This window comes from Taudactylus pleione, unplaced genomic scaffold, assembly GCF_031769625.1.
Source record: "Taudactylus pleione unplaced genomic scaffold, aTauple2 ptg000010l, whole genome shotgun sequence".
NCBI lineage: Eukaryota > Metazoa > Chordata > Amphibia > Anura > Myobatrachidae > Taudactylus > Taudactylus pleione.
This window is the reverse complement of record NW_028284413.1, coordinates 4,997,383-5,021,676: the sequence shown is the minus strand read 5'-3', so window position 1 is coordinate 5,021,676 and position 24,294 is coordinate 4,997,383.

The window sequence follows — 24,294 nt, the reverse complement described above, 5'->3', positions numbered from 1 at the left end:
TGGGGTGAGTCATGCATCTTATTATAATAAAGATTATCCTCCTCCACTTCCGCCGTCGCCCCCTCTCCCCCCCCAATACATATACATACAGAAGTCATCTGGCTTCAATTTATAAATATTATTCCCCCCGCACCTCCACCTGCCTCGTGCGGCTCCACGACTCGCTGCGCTTGCAGTAAAGGACAGAGAGTCCGGCAGCAGGCGCTCTCTTACATTGCCGGCTGGTCACAGTGACCCTATGGGAAGTGACTGGGAGGGGCAGCTCCCCCTACAGCCAGCCCAGGCCTTGCAAAAAAAAAAAAAAGTAATACTGTGAAGCAGCTTGCCGAGCTAGCGGCGATGGAGCAATGGGCAGGGGGGGTTTCTAGGTACTTGGAAACCCCCCCTCCGTGTGCGGGTGCGTATGGAATTTTTAACAACCTCTATGTCTTCAAAGTGTTCACCACAGAGACAGTATTTGAGAGGGCCAAACAGATTAAAGTCAAAGGGACCACATCAGGACTGTATGGTGGATGTGGCATTATTGCCCACCCCATTTTGGCAATGGCCGCAGATGTTGCCATCGAAGTGTGAGGTCTGGCATTGTTGTGGTGTAAGATGACATTTGACAGTCGAATTGTTGACCTTTTTTGCGGATGGCTTCTTTCAGCTTCTTAAGTGTAATAATGTATTGATCACTGTTGATTGATTGGTTTTGTTCCAAGTAATCGATGAGAATAACACCTCGGCAATCCCAGGAGAATGTGGCCATGACTTTGTTTATGGATCGCTGTGATTTAAACTTTTTTGGCCTAGGTGAACTTGGATGTTTACGTTGCTTTGATTGGGCCTTTGTTTCTGGGTCATAAAGGAAAACCCGGGTCTCATCTCCTGTAATGACATTTTCCAAAAATGTCTCAGGGTTGGCTTCAAAGTTGGTCAAAAGGTCATTGCACACTTCCACCCTCTGGGCCTAATGATCCCTGGTTAATTGCTTTGGAACCCATTTAGCACACACTTTACGATATCCCAAATCATTGATTAGTGTTTCTACAGTGCCATGGCTACATTCCAGTTCATCACTGATATCTCTGATGGTCACACAATGGAATTTATGAATCATGGCATTGACTTTGTGTCGGTTCTCTGCTGTCACTGCAGTTGATGGTCTGCCACCACGAGGTTAGTCGCACACGGACGATTCTCCCAAATGAAAATGCTTCATCCACCTTCTGACATATAGTCACTTCTACGCTCAACATACACTTTTTTCAGTCTTCTGTGGATATCTGTAGCACTGCAGCCTTCTTTTTCCAGAAATTCAATGATGGCTGTTTGTTTCATCTTGGATTCCATGGTATTTCTTGGACTACCTAAACAAACCTACATATACAGTTAGACATATTAAACTACAAACTGACAAAGTTTCAAATAAATGTTGCATATTATTTCAGAGTTATGAGCATTTAGGCATTACATTTTGGACAACCCTGGTATTTATTTATTTTCCTTCATTTATTCCTATTATTTTATAAGTAGAAGCAGAACAGCCAATCAGGAAACTGACAGGCAGGCTAATTGGCTGCACTAGCTGTCAATCACGAACTTGTGCTGTACTGACTAGTACATTAGTCATCCTTATAGTCTTTAGTAACACGATATGATGAATATCTATATTGTGGAATTAGTAACTAACCTAGTACCTAACAGCTTAGTTAGATAGTTACCAGTATATTTCCTCCACATGTTCCTGTTATCTTGTAAGCAGAGAGACTGCAGCCAATGAAGAAGCTGACAGGCAGAGCTCATTGGTTGCAAAGCCTGTCAATTGTGAGTCGAATACCCCATAATTAATGTTCTCATTAAGTCCCTCTGGTTGTGACCCTCCTAGCAGAAATATAAAATGACTCTCTCGTTTGAGAAAAACTTGCATAATATCTCCACCTCTGATGCCGAGATGTAATTTTTCCACTCCATGAATCCTCATATCGTTGGGATCACTTTGACGGTAGTCATGAAAATGTCTGGCCACCGAGGTCAGTTGCTTAAACTTACTCAGATCTGATATTGAATTCCTTACCCTGCCCACATGTTCGAGTACCCTCTGTTTAAGGGGTCTCGTTGTCATGCCAATATATCGCTTTTCACATGAACATATGATACAATAAATTACCTTGGATGTATTGCAGTTGATAAAGTCACGTATAACATGCTTTTTACCATACTTGTCTATGAATTAGTTAGTACGATTCATATAATTGCAAGCCTTGCAATTCCACAAGAAGTGGGAGAAAGGAAGCAATGATTAAAGGCTCACGTAAATGTGGGAATTGCAAGGCTTGCAACTGTATGAATCGTACTAACAAATTATATATTTTCCTTTTTTATTCCTATTATTTTATAAGTAGAAGCAGAACAGCCAATCAGGAAACTGACAGACGGACTCATTGGCTGCACTAGCTGTCAATCATAAACTTGTGCTTTACTGACTAGTACATTAGTCACCCTTATATTCTTTAGTAACATGGTATGATGAATATCTATATTGTGGAATTAGTAACAAACCTAGTACCTAACAGCTTAGTTAGATAGGTGCCAGTATATTTCCTCCACATGTTCCCGTTATCTTGTAAGCAGAGAGACTGCAGCCAATGAGGAAGCTGACAGGCATTGGTTGCAAAGCCTGTCAATCGTCAGTGGTCTCCCATTGGCTGAGGGGAATATCAGTCATAGCCTGGGTCACTGATTGGTGGAGAATCATGTTATAGTAAGAGGCAACCTGAAGGACTGGTTGCTCCTACAATTAAGCTGACAGCGAAACGCGTGTCAGGACTATGAGGAATATGCTATGCTGGCGTGTCCCACGTGTTTTTAAATGCTGTGTCTCTGCATACTAAGCTATTAAGCTGATATATGTGACTGCTCGTTGGCACACTAAACAGACTTGCAATAGACTTATCCTATGTATTAGGTGTACTTTGCATATGTTGTGAAAGAATGGTGATCTATAGGGAACCATGACACATTACCTCATATGATAGAGACAATCTGAAAGATTGCTATGTGTCTGAATCACTAAAGATTTAATTACTTAAGATCAGAGCAATTATCAGTCTCTAACATAACATATGAGGTGTTTATACTGCACATATGCCTTCTGATAACTGACCAGTTAAATGGATTAAACTTTAGATACAAATCCAGAACATGATAATTTGAGAATATAACATTGTATCATCTGATTTATATCTATAGTTTCTAATAACATCAATAGTATGAACACTTTATTCTGAGGAAAGTGACTATATTAACTGGATTTGAAGTCTAGGATATATCCTCTATCTATGATAGAGTGGATTTAACCCTAACAGCCCCTGCAGCAATTAATAGCTGTTTTTCTGAATTAATAGTTTTTTATTAATAGATAACACTATTCAGCTTGATAATTATTTCATTCTGTAAATGAATTATTAATTTAATCGGACTGTATTCAGGGCTAATATGCAAGTCTGTGGCAATCTAATCAGTTAATAATTGTGGAGACACCAACTTTTTAATTCACGTAAACAATTTTATTAATAAACATTACATATATTAATAAATAATTTAATATATAGGACACATTAATAAACTACACGTTTTGGTTTATATTTTGTGTTTTATATTTAGCTGACCTTATTTTAAGGATTTATTAAAGTTTTGTTTTAAAATAGTCTATGGGTCACTTATGGTATACCCTTTAGCTGTAGTAATACGTGAGTGCCCCGTTATAGGAATACTTGGTCTTTCTTTTTAACTGTATGTATATTATTATTCCTGGGTGCACCTCCCCTTACTTGGATGTTGCAATTTTTGCATAAATTATATACTTGGGGAGGCATACACTTTATAAAAGGATCTGTGCAGATCTTTTTTCTTCTTTTGATATTTCATTTTTGCTTAAGGTAATTAAATATATCTAGCCCAAATATTCCTATTAATGGAAATTATGAAACTTTCATTACTAACTCTTACTTGTTATTGTTGGTTTAACTAATATAACCTGTTGTTGCTACTGGTGTCTTACAGTAAGCTTAGGTGCCGCTTGGCTTGGCTGGGTGCCCTGTTTGGAAAATAGAGAGGCTCTAATTTACCGTTGGTTTTGAAATATAATCAAAAACAACAATTAATAAATTTACCCCTAAAAGTCATTCAAAATGGAACTGAACATTTTATTCCAGAATATTAAAGTAACTGTATATTTTGCTGACTATAACAATATGTAGATTTTTATTGAAATGCAAAAGCCTCGTGGGATGTGGTAACACCCGGTGCACACGCTATAGCCCCCCTCGCATACGCCAAATAAAAGAGCATGTCCTAACAAAGGGGGTGTGGATTTTTGGGAAATCCCAATAGCGTCACTCTGGGGGTGTGCCCAGCATCTCTGGAGAAGCTGGCCTGCCCCCAGAGACCTGTGCCAGCACTGTCTGCTCCTCCTCTGACAAAAACGGAGTGCTGCAGGAGAATGTGACACTGCAGCACTCAGCTCCTGTCACTGAAAAGGAGAAGGCATTTTGGTGTCATCCCCTCCGAGGGTGAAACCCTGGTGTGGCCCGCACCCCCATTGTGATGAAACTGTTGAAATGTGAGTAATACATCCAGGGGAGTATTAACGTCCAAGGGGGCCCTTGTGCAGTGGACCTCCTGATTTGAGCAGTGGGTCCTCCCCACTAGGCATCTCAGCATCTTAACTTGCTTCAGCAATCTGGTCCCTCCTTCTCCGTGGCGCCATCTTCACAATGATATTCGGGAAGATGGCACATGCACACTAGAGACTAAAGGCACTGACACAGTGCCAGAGTTTTTGCAGAAGATTCCTATACAACATCGGGTTACATGTACATCTGACCATGTGATTTACATCTTGGTGTGCCCGTGCTCACTTTATTATGTGGGCAAGACTGGGGGTGCACCATCAGACATATTTTGTTTTTCATTTTTCGTTTTTATAATTTTTTTCAGTTTTTGGTGAATCTGGCAATACTGTGAAGTCTATGCATTATCAGAATCAGGTTTTGGTTTGTTTGCATGTGCATTATTAGGATTGTGTATCATTGGTAATTTCTCATTATGTTAATAGGACAGTGTGTTTTACTGCAGCAACTATGTGTGATACTATGTATTCAGCCCGTTTTTTCCCCCCCCTTTATATCCCCGGTTACTATGCATAATTAATCTCTTATGATTGTATATTCATGACTAATTGACTTATTTAGTTCTTTGGTTATTATTTATATATGTATGCCCCGCTCTTGGTTAATGCGCTTGTATAGTCACCAATGTTATTGGTTGCTTAGTAACCAACACGTGACAGCGTGTACTGCCGCCGATCAGGAAATTGAGACTGTCTCCTAGGTTACTGGCTGGCGTGCGCTCCAGCAGAGGGAAGTGAGAGGCAGTGGAGTGCATGCTAGCAGCGGCCATCAGGGCTCCCTCAGCGCTGAATGATGATACATTTACAGCGCTTTTTTAAATGATCAGGTATGTGCTATTTTATGTGAGGTGCCTTTTGCTGACTGTTTAGTGGAGAGATCTGCATGTTTATTAGCTAGTCTCTAGATACTGTATAACATCGCTGATTGTTATTGGGGGTACTAAGGCTGTATGGGAGGGGCTACCCAGTCATTAAATTGGTCTGGTGGATATTTAAGGGGTATATGCAACACTTGTTCTGGTATCTGGTGACTGGTGAGTGCACCTCTATCTCTCTCTCTCTCTCTCTCTCTCTATATATATATATATATATATACACACTATCTATATATATGTTTAAACAGTACTGTCGAATTTCTAGCATACAAATGTAAAAAGCACAAACTTGATACGATTGACATGTTTCAATAATTTTTTAGTTGTGTATGCTACAGTACATGATGAAATCCCATTGAAATTAATGGAAAAAACTTAGGGCCTGATTCAGACCCGTTTGTTAGCAAGGGATCGCTCGGAGTGAGCAATGTTTTGCAAAATGCGCATGCGTATGCATCGCAGTGAGCATGCGTGAGCTAGTCCAAGCGATCGGGAAGCAATCACTCGCCCAGCAGAGACAGCCCAGCTGTATGAGTGACAGGTCAAGCTGTTTGTGGGTGGTAACAGGGGCAGACCACTGGAAACGGGGGAGTGGAGGTGCGAACGCAGGCGTGGCTGAGCATCTTAACACCGTTTCAGAGGCGTGCATAATTAACAGGCAGCATCATTGTACACGTCATCTGGTTGAATTATACACGGAAGTGCTCGCAGTGCTTGCGGTAGGGTACAGTCAACCGCAAGCACTGCGGTCAGCTCCGATGGAACCTGATGTACCGATAGTTGTATACACTTCCTGGAGACGACGTTTGCTAGTGGGTGTCTAAAGACAGGCTGGTGGGCATCTGCATACACAAACTGATCACTGACATAGTGGGCATGCTTATGCCTTGCCGTACGATCGCCTGCCTTGGCGTCACTTAGTAGAATTTGCATACACTGGGAGCGAGCGCCCGCCCCGCATCTAGCGAGTGGGTCTGAATCAGGCCCTTAATTATATGAATATATATATACTACAGTACAAATTTGTAAATTGAATACAGACACAAGAAATAAACATCTATGCTAACCTTTTACTGTAAAGCTGTTTTCTAATTAACAAATTCACAAAAATGGTTTCCGCACAGACCTCTATAAACCCTGAATATATCTTTAATATATATATTTTTAAATAGTTGATTAAATAGTCCAATGATCCCAAATTCACAATTACGTCATATATAGCTATTAAATAATCAAGGATGTGTCACCGCCAGACTTGTGTATTAGTTAACACGAAAACAGAGGAAAGGAGTCTATCAGGCAGTGCACTAGGACTAATATAAATAAAATATAACTTTTATTAGTGTATATTAAAAGGACACATATAACTCACTGAAAACCAAAGCTCAACACGAAATATTAAAATATCATTTTTAAATGATAAGGGTGCAAAATAAATTTAATGTAAGTGAAAAGTGATTATGTGAATATATTTTAATAAAATGCAAAATCACTGTGTTCCACTGTAGGAAGTATATTAAATATTCTAGTGGTGGGTATACATTACCATAAGGGTATAAAGATGGATGACCTAATGGTATCTCTGGATATAATCAGACTATTAGAGTGGTAATATGTTAAATCATATGCAAAAACTATAACAGTTTCAGTCTAATGTATTAATATTTATTTGCAAATAGATTTTGGAGCAAACGTTTTTGTGATACTGATGCTCATGTATTAATATAGAGCCTGATATATTGCCTGGTTCCCACTTATATATGCAGGATCGTCATGTATATCATATTATATGTGACTTAAACTGTGCAGATTGATAGATCGGATATTCACTTCAATATTAACCAACAAAAGCACATCTCCTGCTAAGTATGGATGTGCTCTTGTAACAATACCGTGATTCAGACACGATCTCTGTCACTCAGTTTAGCAATATTGGTTATTAGCTCATCCACTTACAGGGTTCTATGTACTAAGCAGTGATAAGTGAGAGTGAAAAGTGATAAGTCTGTGATAAGGTGCCAGCCAATCAGCTTCCAACTGTCATCTCACAGGCTGTGTTTGAAAAATTACAGTTGGGAGATGATTGGCTGGCACTTATCACAGACTTATCACTTGTCACTCTGTCACTTATCACTGCTTAGTACATAGGCCCCTAAATGGTTTAAAGCTATATATGTTGGTGAATCTGATCTAACCGTACAGACTGACACTTGGTATTTATTTTAACACAGTGATATCGGTTCATCCAGTATTTTCCTTTTCTTAAATATCTTATTTCAAATGTATGCAAGAAATCTCATCATAAATCATAGTTAAGTCATGGTCTTGTGCCGTCTTAGATAGTAGAGTGAGATTAGCAAATTGGTGATGAATGGGGTCAGATTGTTTATTGACCTCAATCATTTATGATAGATAGGGCACGGATAGGATGGTGGATGCAATCAATCAATGTATACTGGCTAACAAAATAATACCCCTTTTCCACCAAAATTCCGGGTCTGACCCGGAGTTGGAACAGAGTTCCTATCTGGATCAGACAAGGAATTTAGTCGGCGCCGACTCTGGATATTCCCGAGTCGGCGCCGCTCACACCAGAGTCGGGTCTGCATAGACCCGGCTTTCCCGGCATGAAAGTGGACGCTTGGAGATGACATCATCTCCAAGCGCCACTGAAGCCGGACCAATGGGCCGGCTAGCAGCACACTGCAGGTCATCGTGACCCAGAGTGTGCTGTTCTCACATCAGTGTTTCAAGGGCTACGCCCAAGTTAAATCCTGCTATTTACCTGGGTTGGATTGCCAGGTCACACGACCCGGCGATCCAACCCTTTCCCCTTTTACACCAGAGAGCTGCCCGGGTTAACCCTGCAATAACCCGGGTTTTAGCTCCGGTGTAAAAGGGGTATAAGTGTTGGTTTTATCCAACATCCACTAACTCCGTATTCTCACTTTAACGTGTGCATATGTCCCATCGTAAATTGTAGTTAAGTCACAGTCTATGCCGTCCTGTGTAAAAAAGTATTACTGTCATCTCAGTGACTTTCAGTGCCAGGCTGTAGTCTTATTCACAGGTGCAATTTATCATGGTTTAAATCATCCTGTCATCTTATACTGTGTTTACATATATAACTGCCGGCTCAAGAGATTTTCAGTGTCAGGCTATGGTTAAGTCACAGTTTAATCATGATCTAAATCCTCTTGGATAATAACATGTATAGCTGTCGGCTCAATAATATTTTAATGCCAGATGGTAGTTAATCCTGATCACTATTCGTTTGTGAATCTTAATTGCTAATAATTATTCACTCATACCCTCTGATTTCTAGGGATTTGTTTAGTGCAGAGCTGTGTGGTGCTGAGCTAGTAGATAAAATGTGTCATAGCTATCAGGACAATCATTATCATAGTCACATAATAATCAGACTCAATCAATACTATTTGAAATAGTGAAGCTTTAACCGGCTTAATGTTTTTCAATGCCGGACTGCGGTTAATCCTGATCACACTAATGAATGAATCTAAGTTGTTAAATAGTATTCACATAAACCCTCTGGTTTCCGGAGGTATTATTTCACACAGAGCTGTATCACAGTAAGTTATTAAATAAGATGCTCGGTTAATGTAATTAAAATAAATGAAGCTCTCAGCTTCCCACTATAAATATTAGCCACAGAACCTTCGGTGTAACCACTCAGATTTTCATATTAGCGAACTTAAACTTTTATCTTATTATGGCAAACTGCCCATTTCACATCAAGATCCTAATATGTATTGCCAGAGTGAACCCTTAATTGGAAAACTTATTACATCACTTTTATCTTAACACGTGTGGAACACAGTGAAACGCCAATGCGCGTTTCGCTTAAGCTTTACCATGGCTGTAACTAGATTGTCAGCAGGCACCTAGATTTTATACCTCACTCAGCCAATCATTATCCATTTCCTCTCATGACGTAATACCTATGTTATTTCAACTATGCCGTCCCATTCATTCTAATTGTGAGAATGAGAAGGTACTTTATAATATAACAATGCAGTTATTATTCATTATTTTATTGCAGATCGCTTTATTTACAAAAAGTAACAAATAATTAGATGGTTCTTAATAACCAAAAAACTATTATGTTTAAATTTCTGCCCATATTAATAAATAAATATCTATAGAATATAATTTAACTTTACCTATATTTATTATATTCCTATCTAAACATATATAAAATACTGTATATTAACCATATATTGGTCCTTATATTATAAAAATAATAATCAATTGTGTATATATATATATATATATATATATATAATTATTTAATAAAACATTAATTGGTGTACAATAAATGATAATGTGATTAATCAGAATAACATTATTATATATATAAAAAGTTAACTATAGTAATCTAGTAAGATTATATTCAATCAAAATTAAAAATGTGAATAAATCATAAGACGATGTAAGATCGATTAGTGAACTATTATGTGATGTTGTGAAATGATCTGTTATATTAACTCATAACACTGTGAAAAAAGGGGGAAATAATTATATATAATGTGAATGTAAAAATATTAATTTAATAAAAAATTGTGTACATAAAAAGTGACATTTATAAACTTAATTTGTATCAAATTTAATGTGATAGTGCAAAATGAAGACATCTTCATAATAAGGTAAAAATATATTATCATAATCTAAAATACAATAAATAATCCAAATCATATAAATATAATAAATATTTATCACGAACCATTATATTGTTTAGTCCATGTTATATATTTACATTATCTGTTTTTATTATAGGAATCCCCGCTCATGAGATTTAATCGATTAATCCTGAAATCATTTATATTTAACAATATAAATGTATAATTCTCTTAATGCATGATTGGATATAGAGTGATATTGGTGTAATCAATAAGTGGATATCATAGAAATTTTTGGTTAATAGAAGGAATGTTTTCACATATCAAAGAAGAAAGATAAGAGAAAATAATTTATTTTGCAGTACTCATTATGGAATTAATCCTATGGTATTTTCATAAGAAAACGTATATTGAATGTTTTCATTCAACCCCTGTGGTTCTAAGCTATTGAATAAAAAGATATACATTATTTCGATTCATGTTTCAAAAGTTCTTTGTTCATATCTCCTCCTCTAAGGTCCATTTGGAGTTTTTGGATTCCATAAGCCTCCAAATGTTTAGAATTTCCTTCAAGTTCCTTAAGAAAATGTCTAGCAACACTCGTAAGTTGTTTGAATTTTTGTCTATCAGTCTTTGCATTCTTAATGTTGCAGACATTCTAGAATTCTCAATTTTAGTTGTCTAAATGTCATTCCAATGTAAATTTTCTGACATGGGCATTTTAGGCAGTAAATTACCCCCTGGGTATTGCAATTAATGAATTGTTTGATTTTTCTTGTCTGATCAAATCTATCAACATATTCATTTGTCTTTATCATGTAGTTGCATGCTTTGCAACTACCGCATTTATAGCTACCCACTATTGGGGGATTCCTTAGTTTCCTTTTTCTATAATAACTGTGTACCAGTTTGTCCCTTAAATTAGGGGATCGCCTCCAACTCATGTCGATTTTGTCCCCTAGAACTTCATGTAAATCATTATTTTTGGCTAGAATGTTCAGATGTTTATGAATGATTCTCTGAATTTCTTTTCATTGTTTGCAATATGTACTTACAAATCTTATTTTAGAACCTTTCTCTTGAATTCCACATTTGTGGGGATAATTAATTAGGGATTCCCTCTCAATGTTTACAGCTTTTTTATATCCTTCATTGATGGTTTTGATGCTATAACCGCATTGTTTCAATTTATTGCGTAGTTGTTTCGCTCTTGTATGATATGTTTCTGATTCAGAGCCGTTTCTCTTGGTTCTTAAAAATTCCCCTCTAGGTATACCTTTTATTGTCGCAGGAAGATGTGAGCTCTTGTAATGAAGGATACTATTAGTTGCTGTTTTTTTACGATATATATCAGTGGTGATTTTCCCTTCTTCAGTAATCTCAATTGATAGGTCCAAAAACGTGATCCTTTCAGTACTTCTCTGATGTCAGTTTGCAATTAAATTAATTTTGATTCAACCTTTCGATGAATTCATTCAATAGAAAGTCCTCACCTTCCCAAAGGATGAGGAAATCATCTATGTATCTGTACCATCCTATTACGTGACCAATGTATATATCATTGTTGGAACTGAATACGTGTTCTTTCTCCCACCACCAGAGGTACAGATTGGCATATGTCAGAGCACACGTAGTGCCCATAGCTGTACCTCAGGTTTGTAGGTAGAACTTTTCATTGAAAAACAAAATAATTTTTCATCAAAATAAATTTCAACAATTGAATATTAAATTCTCCTAAATCATTTCAAGTTCCCATTTGGTGGAAATATTTGGCTGCATTTATTCCTGTATCATGAAGGATGCTAGTATATAGTGATTCCACATCACAAGTACATAAGATAGTATTTGGTTTAAGAATCATATTCTTGATCTTGCTTAATAAGTCTAAGGTATCTCTAACATTTGATGGAAGCTCTGCAACATATTTCCTGAGATGAAAATCCACAAAAGTACTTGCCTTCTCTGTCAGACTTCCAATCCCTGAAACAATAGGTCTTACCGGTGGCTGGGTTTTATTCTTATGCACTTTTGGTAGAGCATATATAGTTGCAATTTTGGGATTAGATACCTTTAGATATTCATACTCAGAAATAAATATACTTAGAAATGGTAACCTTGAAATATTCCATATTTATGATATTTTCATATTCTTTGCAGAAATTTGCTGTTGGGTTGAAAATCAACCTTTTATAGCATTCTGCTTCATTCAATTGGCCTTGAATTTCCTTTGTGTAGTCTTCTTTCTTCCATAGGAGTACATTGCCCCTTTTGTCAGAGGGTTTAATTTCAATGTCTTCCCATTCCTCAATTTCTTTCATTGCTTTACATTCATCCAAAGTCAAATTGGAGCTTTGTTTCTTATTCATATTGATGTACAAGGAGTCTAAATCCTTAGAAACTAAATCCATGTATAGGTCCCTTTTCAATCCATGTATACTTTGAGCTGTTTTTCTATCATATTGTTGGCCTGATTCAAACCCAGACGCTAAGCCGCGATCGCTCACTGCTAAAAGGGGCTGGGTATGCAAATTACGCAATCGCACTGTGTGGCATAAGGATGCCCTCTATCTCTTAGCGAGCGACGGCAGTGAGCGAACGCTGGTGTATAAAGGCGCCCACTTTTCTTTCTTAACACACATCATCTCCAGGTAGTGTATGATTAAACGGTAACATCGAGAGCCATCGGAGCTGCACGCAGCACTTGAGGTAGACCCGACCACGCTGCAAGCACTGCGATCAGTGCTGACTGAAACACAACCAGGTGACATGTACAATGATGCCTCCATGCTAATTATACACGCCCTTTAAATGCCATTTTGATGCCCAGAAATGCCTGCGTTCACACCACCACTCCACCGTTCACAAGCACCTTCCCCTGTTACCACCCACAAACGGCACTATCTGTTAGTCAAGGTAGCGCTCAGTTTTTGTGCTACGAGTGCACGATTCCCGATCACAGTGACTGGTTTGCGCATGCACACTGTGATGCATACACATGCACAGATGGCCAACAATCACACATAGCAGGCGATCGCAGCTTAGCGTCCAGGTCTGAATCAGGCCCTGTGTTCCACTTGGAAGCTTGTAATATATTGGGAAAAATACATTATTTAACAGGATTCAAACCCTTGGCTCAGTACTTTTATTTATTCATTTTATTTATTTATCACTTATAATATGTTAGCACAATGATGAAGGGGTGGCAGAGAGGGAAACTGGCTTCTCAGGGGTACCAGGGTTCCAACTGCAGGGTTGCTATGTTTGCCCATCACTCTAATACCCACAGCTTGGTTACCAGTATATGAAGGTCTTGTGTTGGTTACAGCACTTCATTTGTGAATGGGTTCCCACAGCTAATACACACATCCATTGGATGTGCGCTGAACCCCAAGTTTTGGTTTTGGTCTTGGATCTGAATTCATCTTTGTGTTTTAATTTTAGTTTGGGTTTTACAAAACCACCCTCAAGTGTTTTGGTTTTGATTTTGATTTTGGATATGAATCTTTAAAAAAAAAAGTTTTTTAAAAAAAAGCTAAAGTCATGTTATTTATGCAATTTAAAACCCGAAATTCGGATTTAATATATAAATTCCGTACCGCAAAAAGATGAAAACCATGACTTGGATTTATCTGGATTCATGAAAATTGGGTGGATTCGGATTCCTGGAAAACCAAACCCCACATCTCTAGTGACCCTCTCACCTGCTGCTCTCCATTGTAGTGTGGTGGGGCCATGTCCTCTTTTACCTTCAGCGCATTGAGGCACAGATGGAGATAATTTAAACGGAGATAAAGTACCAACCAACCAGGTCCAAACTGTTATGACAGTTAGGAGCTGGTTGGATGGTACTTTATCTCTGTCCACTATATCTCCATCCAAGACTTAGTAAATAGACCCCAATGTTAGGCGATACAGGATAGGATTAAAACTGTCATTTGTTTGTCGAAAAAGTCTAAACTTCTTTCACCTGATTAACTTTATTAACTTACAAAATGCATTTCATGATATTCAAATGGCACTCTTCCAATAAAATGCTAAATATTTTGAAAGTCACTGTGTGCTAGAAGGATGGGCACCTTCAACTTTGATTAAAAATAAATGCATAAAGGAGTGGGATCAGAAGATTTGGAAAGGTGCCACATCGTGCAAAAGAAGTTACTGTACTCTACTCGATGGGACACCAAACATCCAAACTGCACCTTGACTTTAACCTGCGAGGTCTTTCAGAGGTACAACCTCAATAGCTCTCACACAGTTTCCTAAACATTCCATGGTTCACAGTTTTTGTTTTGCATAAAGGTTGAGTCGCAGAACAAGGAAGTGCTTTATACATTACAAATTAAAGTTAATAAATAATCTAAGAGAATGTGTGTATTTACTGAATGGATTAAAGGATTTATGTAAGATATTATTTAAATCAAACATACAGCAATAAAGCATTGTTGATGCACATATCTGTGTCTTTGGGCTCTATTTATTAACATAATTTTTACTAAAATAAAGTGAAAAGGGGTGTTTTCACACCCTTTTCACATTATTTTAGTTTCACGTAAAGTTACTACAGGGCAATTGGAGTAGAATTCGTAAAATTGTACTCCAACCCCTAAGTATCACTTATTTTTAGTAATCAGATCGCATTTCCCATAATTGTAATGAGGAATATGATCCGACCAAAGTTACTAAAAATAAATTGTAAAAAAATCCCGGGGAAAGCCCTGTGATAATAACGCCACATGAAGGTGGCGTTATCCAGGGTCTTCCCCAGTTACTGGGCTCCTGCTCTGCTATAACGGGGAGAGCAGAGCCCGGAGCCGGCCCCAGCGATCAGCTGTGTGGTCTACACAGACCACATGCTGATACACTGTAAAAAAAAAAGTTAAAAAAAATAGTAAAAAAAAAATGAACTTACCAAATATACTCGAGTATAAGCCGAGTTTTTCAGCACATTTTTTGTGCTGAAAAGCCCCCCCTCAGCTTATATTCGAGTGACGCAGCTGAGTAGGGCGCCACATATTGGAGGGCGCCTCACTCAGCTGCGTACCATGCGGGGCGCGGTGCAGACTGTGTCTCTGTGACACAGCTGCATCGCGTGTGTAGCGCTGACCGGACGGAGTTTGGTCAGCACTACACAGTGCCAAACACACAGCCACCGCCGCTGGCAGCTGTGTGTTTGTTGTAATTAGCAGCCGATGAGAGTCTGTCAGACTCTCATCGGCTGCTGCTGCTCCCACTGCGGGAGCCATCTTCCAGCTCCCGCAGTGGGTAATGGGAGAGACGTCATGGTGTAATTACGTCTCTCCCATAATGCAAAGCGGCCGGAGGAGCTGGTAGCAGCGTCGGGACCAGGAGCGGGGTTTCAGGTAAGTGTTTTTTTAATTTTTTATTACGTCTCTCTCTACTGGGGGGGCTACTACTGGGGGCACTACCAGAACGGGATTACTACTGGGAGCACTACCAGGGGGGGTTACTATTGGGGGCACTACCAGGGGGGATATTATTACTGGGGGCACTACCAGGGGGGTTACTACTGGGGACACTACCAGGGGGGATTACTACTGGGGGCACTACCATGGGGGGATTACTACTGGGGGCACACCTGGGGGGGATATTACTACTGGGGCACTACCAGGGGGGGATATTACTACTGGGGCACTACCAGGGTGGGATTACTACTGGGGGCACTACCAGGGGGGGATATTACTACTGGGGGCACTACCAGGGGGGATTACTACTGGGGGCACTACCAGGGGGGGATTACTACTGGGGGCACTACCAGGGGGGATTACTACTGGGGGCACTACCAGGGGGGAGGATTACTACCAGTAGCTGCTGCATTTCCCACCTTAGGCTTATACTCGAGTCAATAAGTTTTCCCAGTTTTTTGTGGTAAAATTAGGTACCTCGCCTTATATTCGGGTAGACTTATACTCGAGTATATACGGTACCTGACTCTAAGGACCGGTGGTCGTGGCTCCGGTGATGTACTCCCTCCGATCAGCTGGTCTCCCATGCTGAACTGCGGCCCGGTCATTAGGTGATCGGGTTCCAGTGCAGTATGGGATGTCAGCTGACCGGAGTACATCACCAGAGCCCGGATCATGCAGGTAAGTGTTATTAAGGGAGAGGGGGGGTCTTAGGGAGGTTTGCAATGGTGGGGGCAGGGCTTAGCGATGGGGGAGTGGCTTAGCGCGTGGGGGATAGCAGCGGCGGCCGGTCGGCGCATGCGGACGATATTCACAGGGACAGAGCTTTCTCGCAAGCTCTATCCCTGCAAGGGATTTGTAGTAAATCCCTGTGATATTGCATGAATTCGCAATGCGAATTCACTCGGTAATGTCACACTACAATCTGCATTACAAATGCGGATTGTAGTAAATAGAGCCCTTTATATGATATGTATAATTATTATACATGTGATCACTGGTGTACAGTCACTGTTCCCTGTAAGCTGAGTGATGTCTGCCCAACGCACTTATTCATTTTGAATCTCATAAATGTCATGCTATTTTCATCCTTTGTAATTACATTGCTCATTAGGAACCACAAGGGCTCACCAAGTATGTGTGTGTAGATATAGGAAACACATTACCGACATGTAAATTTCCACCTGTATCAGATGTAGTTTTCATCTATACTTCAGACAATGACATTTGTCTAACTTTGTAAGATCTAGCACTATTAGTAATAACCTTTGGACCAATCCTATTACAAAGCTAATCATTGAAATCATTTTAATAACCATGGGAAATAAACTGCTATGTTTTAAGCCTTATCATATCTCACCACACACTTGATAGCATTGTAATATAAAATGATAGAATTTTATTGCAGTTCACCTAGCTAAATTGTCCTGCATTGCACAGTACTCTAATTAGCTATGACACAAGAAAAACCTTTATACTGTATGTTTCGCTGAAAACAGCTTTTTATTGTGGATTTGTCATTGTAGGTGCCAGGAAAACATAGAAACTGAGCCTGATAAGATATATCTGCATAGGCAAATTAGGAACAAGAACATCCTGCCACAAATATTATTCAGAATTGTCCTTGTCGAATTGTTCTGTGTCTCTTAATAAAAATGTTTTATAGGACAACCAAATATAGGACTGTCAACAAAACCCATTAAATGTTCTTGGCCACTATAATGTATGTGCTGGGTATGAGCTGGTTACACGTCAGTTAGGGATGTCCTGTATATGGTGGCTATTTGGATGTATGTGATAAACATCAAGAAGTTTTACTGGATCAAGGCTGTGTATGTTGGTTATGGTAATGTATGTGGTCGGAACTAGGCTGTCTGCTCTTTACACTCACTTGTAATACAGTGCACACTAGTTTATTCCTCATTTTGTTTGTGCCTCTGTTTTTACACCTTATTAAGTTGCTATTGTTCTGACAGAGAATAGACAAGGTGGAATAGCTGAAGTGAAATACAATTTTAATCTGAGAACAACTTTCTCTAAAGACTAATGTACAGCACCATAATAGGTGGCTACATAGTGCCCTGAGCTGGCTCACCCCCTTAGCACCTGGTGTTATGACGTCGGACACATGATGTCATTATGTTGTGTGAAGGGGCGGAACTGGCACCGGTAAGTGCAACTCTAGTCATAGGCACAAACTGCAGTCTAAAGCACGCTCCAGCAGCGCCACAGCAGTGATCTTTGATGCAGGGTGCAATTCCATGCTCCCTGCAGAACCAAGGGGTGTGTGGTGGCACCAATTGTACATCTCTAGTTATGGCCCTGCTGATATATACAGTGGGTGACTGAACTTGTGTACATACCTCTAATATGATTAAGCATAACCAGATCAGTGGCATATACCAGGGGAGTGACCCTGCATACTTCAGTTTTTTTTTAAATCGGTGCCAGCTCTGAGGACCCGGTACAGATTATGTCACTTTCATAGGTTGAGGGCGTGAAGGGTTTTCTGAGCAGGTAAAGGCATATTCAGCTACACTCTCTGTATTTAAAACACATATTTCTCAGTAATGTCATACCCGGGACTTAACCTAGAATGTCATACATTGTGCCTCGTGTGCGCTTTATATAGGGTCTGGTTCAGATGTTACGTTAATAGCATTGCTTCTGCTTCTCTGGACGAGACAGTTATGCTAAAATATGCTAATGTTACAGGAGATGTCTGAAGAAAAAAGATGCCTTCGAAGATATGAGTGCTGCATCTGAACATAAATATATATATATATATATATATATATCATGTAAATCAGGCAGCACTCAATGCAGACATATCACAGGAGACAGATCTTGCCAATGTTTCAATGTTTATGTAAACATTTTCGTCAGGGCTCAAAAGTACAAAAAAACAACTCACCTATATACCCCCACCGGACCGTCCATGCCGCCGTCTGCACGCGGAGTCCCACGCGTAAATATGACGTCACTGGGAGCGCCTGCATCAGCATCACGGAGGGGCCGGACCACGTGACCACTAAACACCAATGGAAAGCACATGCCATTAGATCACCTAGCAACCGGCAAACAATATTGTGCATGCCACTGTCGGACAGAATAAATACTTAACAACATTTCTTACAACATAGGACAAACAAGCATATACACAAACATGGAATAAATAGCAGCCATAAAATGTGAAGCATTACAGATATAACTGTTATCACGGAATAGAACAAATGAGATGGCAGCAAGTCGATCCTATCTAATACTCATATATATTACCAAGTATTAAGAGCTCAATATAAATGCACCAGACAGCGCTAAATTACTTAAGACTACAATCATAGATATGCTTGGTATGTCAGAGATATCAGAAAAAGAGTTATCGCTCAAATAGACATAGATACTAATAAAAAAATGAAAGAAATATAAATGAAACAAATGGAAAAAATTGTCCGTAATTCTAAAAATAGAATAAATCACAAGTAACAACTGAGTCCCAGATGCTCGTTTAACCCCCTTGGAGCCAAAGTGTCCAAGCGGAAAATCCATCTACATTCTGCTTGTAATAATAGCAGGCCACGGTCTCCCCCTCGTATCGGGGTTTTGATATGATCTATAATCCGATACCGTAATACAGCCAAGCTATGTTTGGCCTCTAAGAAATGGCGGGCCACAGGTTGATCAGATCTGCCAGTTTGTAAAGCAGACCTGATGGAAGACCTATGAGCTGCCATCCTTTCCTTGAAAGCCCTCTCTGTTTTACCCACATAATGTTTACCGCAAGGGCAACTAATTAAATACACCACATATTTCGTGGAACATGTCACTCGATGTCGAATTTGATATTTCTTCCCCGAATATGGATGATAAAACGAATCTCTGCATATCAAATAGCTGCAGGTGGTGCATCCAAGACATCGGAAACATCCATTACGTCCAGCATTCAAAAATATGGATTGTGCAGGTCCCTGTTGTACGGGTACAGCTGATGTCACATCTGTTTTCATAACATAGTCTCTTATGTTGCGACCACGTTTATAAGCCGACATCAAGCACGTTCCAGACAATTGGCTTAGTTGGGTATCTGATTGTATGATAGGCCAATATGATTTACTAATACGATTAGTTTGGCTACTATTAGTGTCAAAGGTATTAACCCAAATAAATCGATTCTCTTTGTTCTTATGTTCTTTACTTGAAGATTCCAGCACTTGTGATCTAGGTATTTTGAGAACTCGCTGTTTGATCTTATTAAGAGAGGCTCTATCATATCCTCTTACAGCGAACTTGTTGATCATAATATCTAAGGCTTGATTCAGGGACAAATCATCACTAATGATGCGGCGTACCCGCAGCATCTGTGAGTATGGAAGTCCACTTTTAAGGGCCACAGGATGATGACTTGTTGCCAAAAGGATATTATTACGATCCGTTGGTTTAGTAAACATTGTAGTATAAATTTTGTTATTACAGACTGTAATGGTGACATCCAAATAATTCGCAGTCGATGTATCCATGTGATATGTGAATTTAACCGGAGAGTCGCAAGAATTGTGGGCTAGGATCAGATTTTCAAGTACATAGCGAGGTCCCGTCCAAAACAGCAGTAGATCGTCGATATAGCGTAAATGAAGTAAGATATTAGAGCTGATTTCAGGTTTGCCAAAAAATAGTTCTTCTTCCATGCCGTACATAAAGCAGATCGCAAAGGATGGCGCTACATTCGATCCCATAGCGCAACCTTTCTGTTGCAGGTAAAAGGAACCATTAAACACAAAATAGTTGCGCTGTAACGTTAATTGTAGTAGATTAAAAAAAAACTCGATATCGGGACCTATATATAATGCATTGTTAGTAACTACAGACCTCACGGCAGCCAATCCCTGTTGATGGGGTATGCATGTATATAGATTTTGTACATCTATAGTAGCTATAATGCAGCCTGTTGGAACAAAATCAATCTCTGCTAATTTGTTAAGTAAAGTTGTGGTATCCTTTAAATAACTGGATTTTGCCTGTACACAAGGCTGCAAAATAGAATCCAAAAAAATAGATATTGGTTGATAAATAGATCCCCTGGCGGAGATGATTGGCCTCGCAGGTGGATTGTGACAATCTTTATGTATCTTAGGTATAGAATACATCAAAGGAGTGACAGGAAATGTAGTATTGAGGGATTCAGATATTGTTATAGGGAGAACACCATCATTGACAGCCCGTGATAAAATACCGTCCAATTCTTGTTTGTAAAGAGTTGTAGGGTCTTTGGACAAATGGCAATATGTATCTGTGTCATTTAATAGTTGGCTTATCCCTGATACATAATCTGATAAATATTGAATTACAATGGCCCCGCCTTTATCAGCGGGCCGTATTACTATATCACGATATGTGCTTAAGGACTTCAAAGCTTGCCATTCATCTTTAGTAAGGTTACAATGTGCATGTGTCTGTTTCGTTGCTGATTGTAAAACATCATGGTCCACCATACGACAAAATGTCCGAATAGAAGAGTTGGATGATACAGGATCAAATTTAGACTTCTTTTTTAAAGCTTTAGATACCAAAGGATATTCAGTAAACTTGTCGTGTTCATTAGAGGCAACATTATTGAAGTGTTCACGTAAACGTAGTTGTCGACCCAGTTTATATTGTCAAAGTTATTAGTAGGGACGAAGTTTTAGCCTTTAGAAAGGACATTTGTTTCCATGGAAGTAAGACTACGTGAGGAGAGATTGAATATTATTTCTTTTTGGATATTGGCGGGCGTCCGCTGCCTCGACCTTTTCCCCTGACCCCCGCGCCTTGTATAGCGCCTACCGGGTCTGCATCTTGTGCCGTTGTGCGAACCCCTAAAGGGTGGCGACCATATGTAGAAGACGAGGGTTCCAAATCACTAGCTGATGTAGTACCATCAGTCGATGTTTCAGTGTCAAATAAGGCCCGATTATACCGGTGAGGAGGACGCCTCCTAGGAAGTCTCCCCATATTACCAGTCCCAGTAAGCCATGGTAAATTCCCCCTCGTATCGGGGTTTTGATATGATCTATAATCCGATACCGTAATACAGCCAAGCTATGTTTGGCCTCTAAGAAATGGCGGGCCACAGGTTGATCAGATCTGCCAGTTTGTAAAGCAGACCTTGGCTGTATTACGGTATCGGATTATAGATCATATCAAAACCCCGATACGAGGGGGAGACCGTGGCCTGCTATTATTACAAGCAGAATGTAGATGGATTTTCCGCTTGGACACTTTGGCTCCAAGGGGGTTAAACGAGCATCTGGGACTCAGTTGTTACTTGTGATTTATTCTATTTTTAGAATTACGGACAATTTTTTCCATTTACATTTGTTTCATTTGTATTTCTTTCATTTTTTTATTAGTATCTATGTCTATTTGAGCGATAACTCTTTTTCTGATATCTCTGACATACCAAGCATATCTATGATTGTAGTCTTAAGTAATTTAGCACTGTCTGGCGCATTTATATTGAGCTCTTAATACTTGGTAATATATATGAGTATTAGATAGGATCGACTTGCTGCCATCTCATTTGTTCTATTCCGTGATAACAGTTATATCTGTAATGCTTCACATTTTATGGCTGCTATTTATTCCATGTTTGTGTATATGTTTGTTTGTCCTATGTTGTAAGAAATGTTGTTAAGTATTTATTCTGTCCGGCAGCGGCATGCACAATATTGTTTGCCGGTTGCTAGGTGATCTAATGGCATGTGCTTTCCATTGGTGTTTAGTGGTCACGTGGTCCGGCCCCTCCGTGACGCTGATGCAGGCGCTCCCAGTGACGTCATATTTACGCGTGGGACTCCGCGTGCAGACGGCGGCATGGACGGTCCGGTGGGGGTATATAGGTGAGTTGTTTTTTTGTACTTTTGAGCCCTGACGAAAATGTTTACATAAACATTGAAACGTTGTCAAGATCTGTCTCCTGTGATATGTCTGCATTGAGTGCCGCCTGATTTACATGCTGTACAAACGTATCCCAACGTGCTTGGTTTATGCAAGGAAGGCACCTGCGTTGTTCTCAATAAGTATTAGTGAGGAATGCTGCGAGAGTGAATCATTATATATATATATATATATATATATATATATTATAAGGGCACAGCTGTGCCCTTATATTAAGGCTGCATCTAAAAAAACGGATTTCTCCATAGAGAATTCCAGAGGGGGGGGGGCAGGGTGTTTAAGGGGCTTCACTTCAAAAGTTATAGAACGTACAGATCTTAAATTTGGCATGGCCAGGTAAAACTGTCACTGGGTGCTGCATGCCAAATTTCAGGGCAAAAGCATTAAAAATGAGGATTTGGGAGTAATCTAAAGCTCCAACTGTCACATGTTTCTGACATTGTGAATTAGGAACCATTTCTGCAGTAGTCTATGGGGGATTTTTGGGAAGGCAAAACTCAAGTTAGGGGTGGAATTTAGACTTGTGGTTTGTTTTATTATGTAGCTATTGTGCCAGGGTATGTGCTTTTGGGGTTCAGGTAAATTAGAAATTTACAGTTTTTAAACTATTACCTCAAGAATGCGCCATTGTAGAGATAGGACTTTTCAACTTGTTGCGCAGCCGCAGTAGTTGGCAGGTCACGCTATCACTCAGATGTTTGTCACGTGGTTACACAGCAGCAGCAGCACCACCCTCCCTGGCAGCTGTCCCGCCCATCAGCATCCGCCCGTGCTCCTTCTGTCGTCACCTCTCCCCGCGCTGTAACAGATGCCCGCTCCTATCACTACTGCAAATGCATAGCACTGTCTGCAGTGCCCTACACAGCATGGCTGGACTAGCCATATGAGATGCCCGGCCAAAAAATCCCTCCCAAAATGGCCGCAATGTAATGGCACAGAGGGAGAGGTGGGCTCTAGTGCCCATTAGACAGCAAATGTTTGGCTGGAGGTGGAGCTATAGCTTCCCTGGGTGCTGCACATCACAGTGCATCCCCCACCCATCACAAGAGCGCCAACACCCCCGTGATTACATCAGCCCCCCGCGCAATCACAACTGCGCCCCCCCTCCGCGATCACAACAGCCCCACCCACGGGTTCCCCCCATCACAACTGCGCCCCCCCTGCGGGTACCTCCCCTCCGCGATCACAGCAGCCCCACCCACGGGTTCTCCCCCCATCACAACTGCTCCCCCCCGCGAGTACCCCCCCCGCGATCACAACTGCGCCCCACCCAGCGATCACAACTGCACCCCCCCAGTACCCCCCCATGATCTCTACAGCCCCACCCGTGGGTCCCCCTCAATGATCACAACAGATCCCCCCCATCATGACAGCCCCCCCGTGATCATAAGAGTGCCTCCCCCACCCTCAAGAGGTCACAGGGGCCCCACTGTCCTTACCCAGAGAATCACAGCAGCAACATCCTGCAGGTAGGTGCTGGTGCTGGAACACCCTTGCAGTGCTATATAGGTGTGTGTATATATATATATATATATATATATATATATAAAATCAGAAAATTCAGCACTCACCATGCTTAAACACTCACAATAATGTATAAATAAATATATATATATGAGTGTGTGTCTATATATATATATATATATATATATATATATATAATGTATATGGGTGTGTGTATATATTTATATATATATATATATATATATAATGTATATGGGTGTGTATATTTCTACAGGTGTGCATGTGTA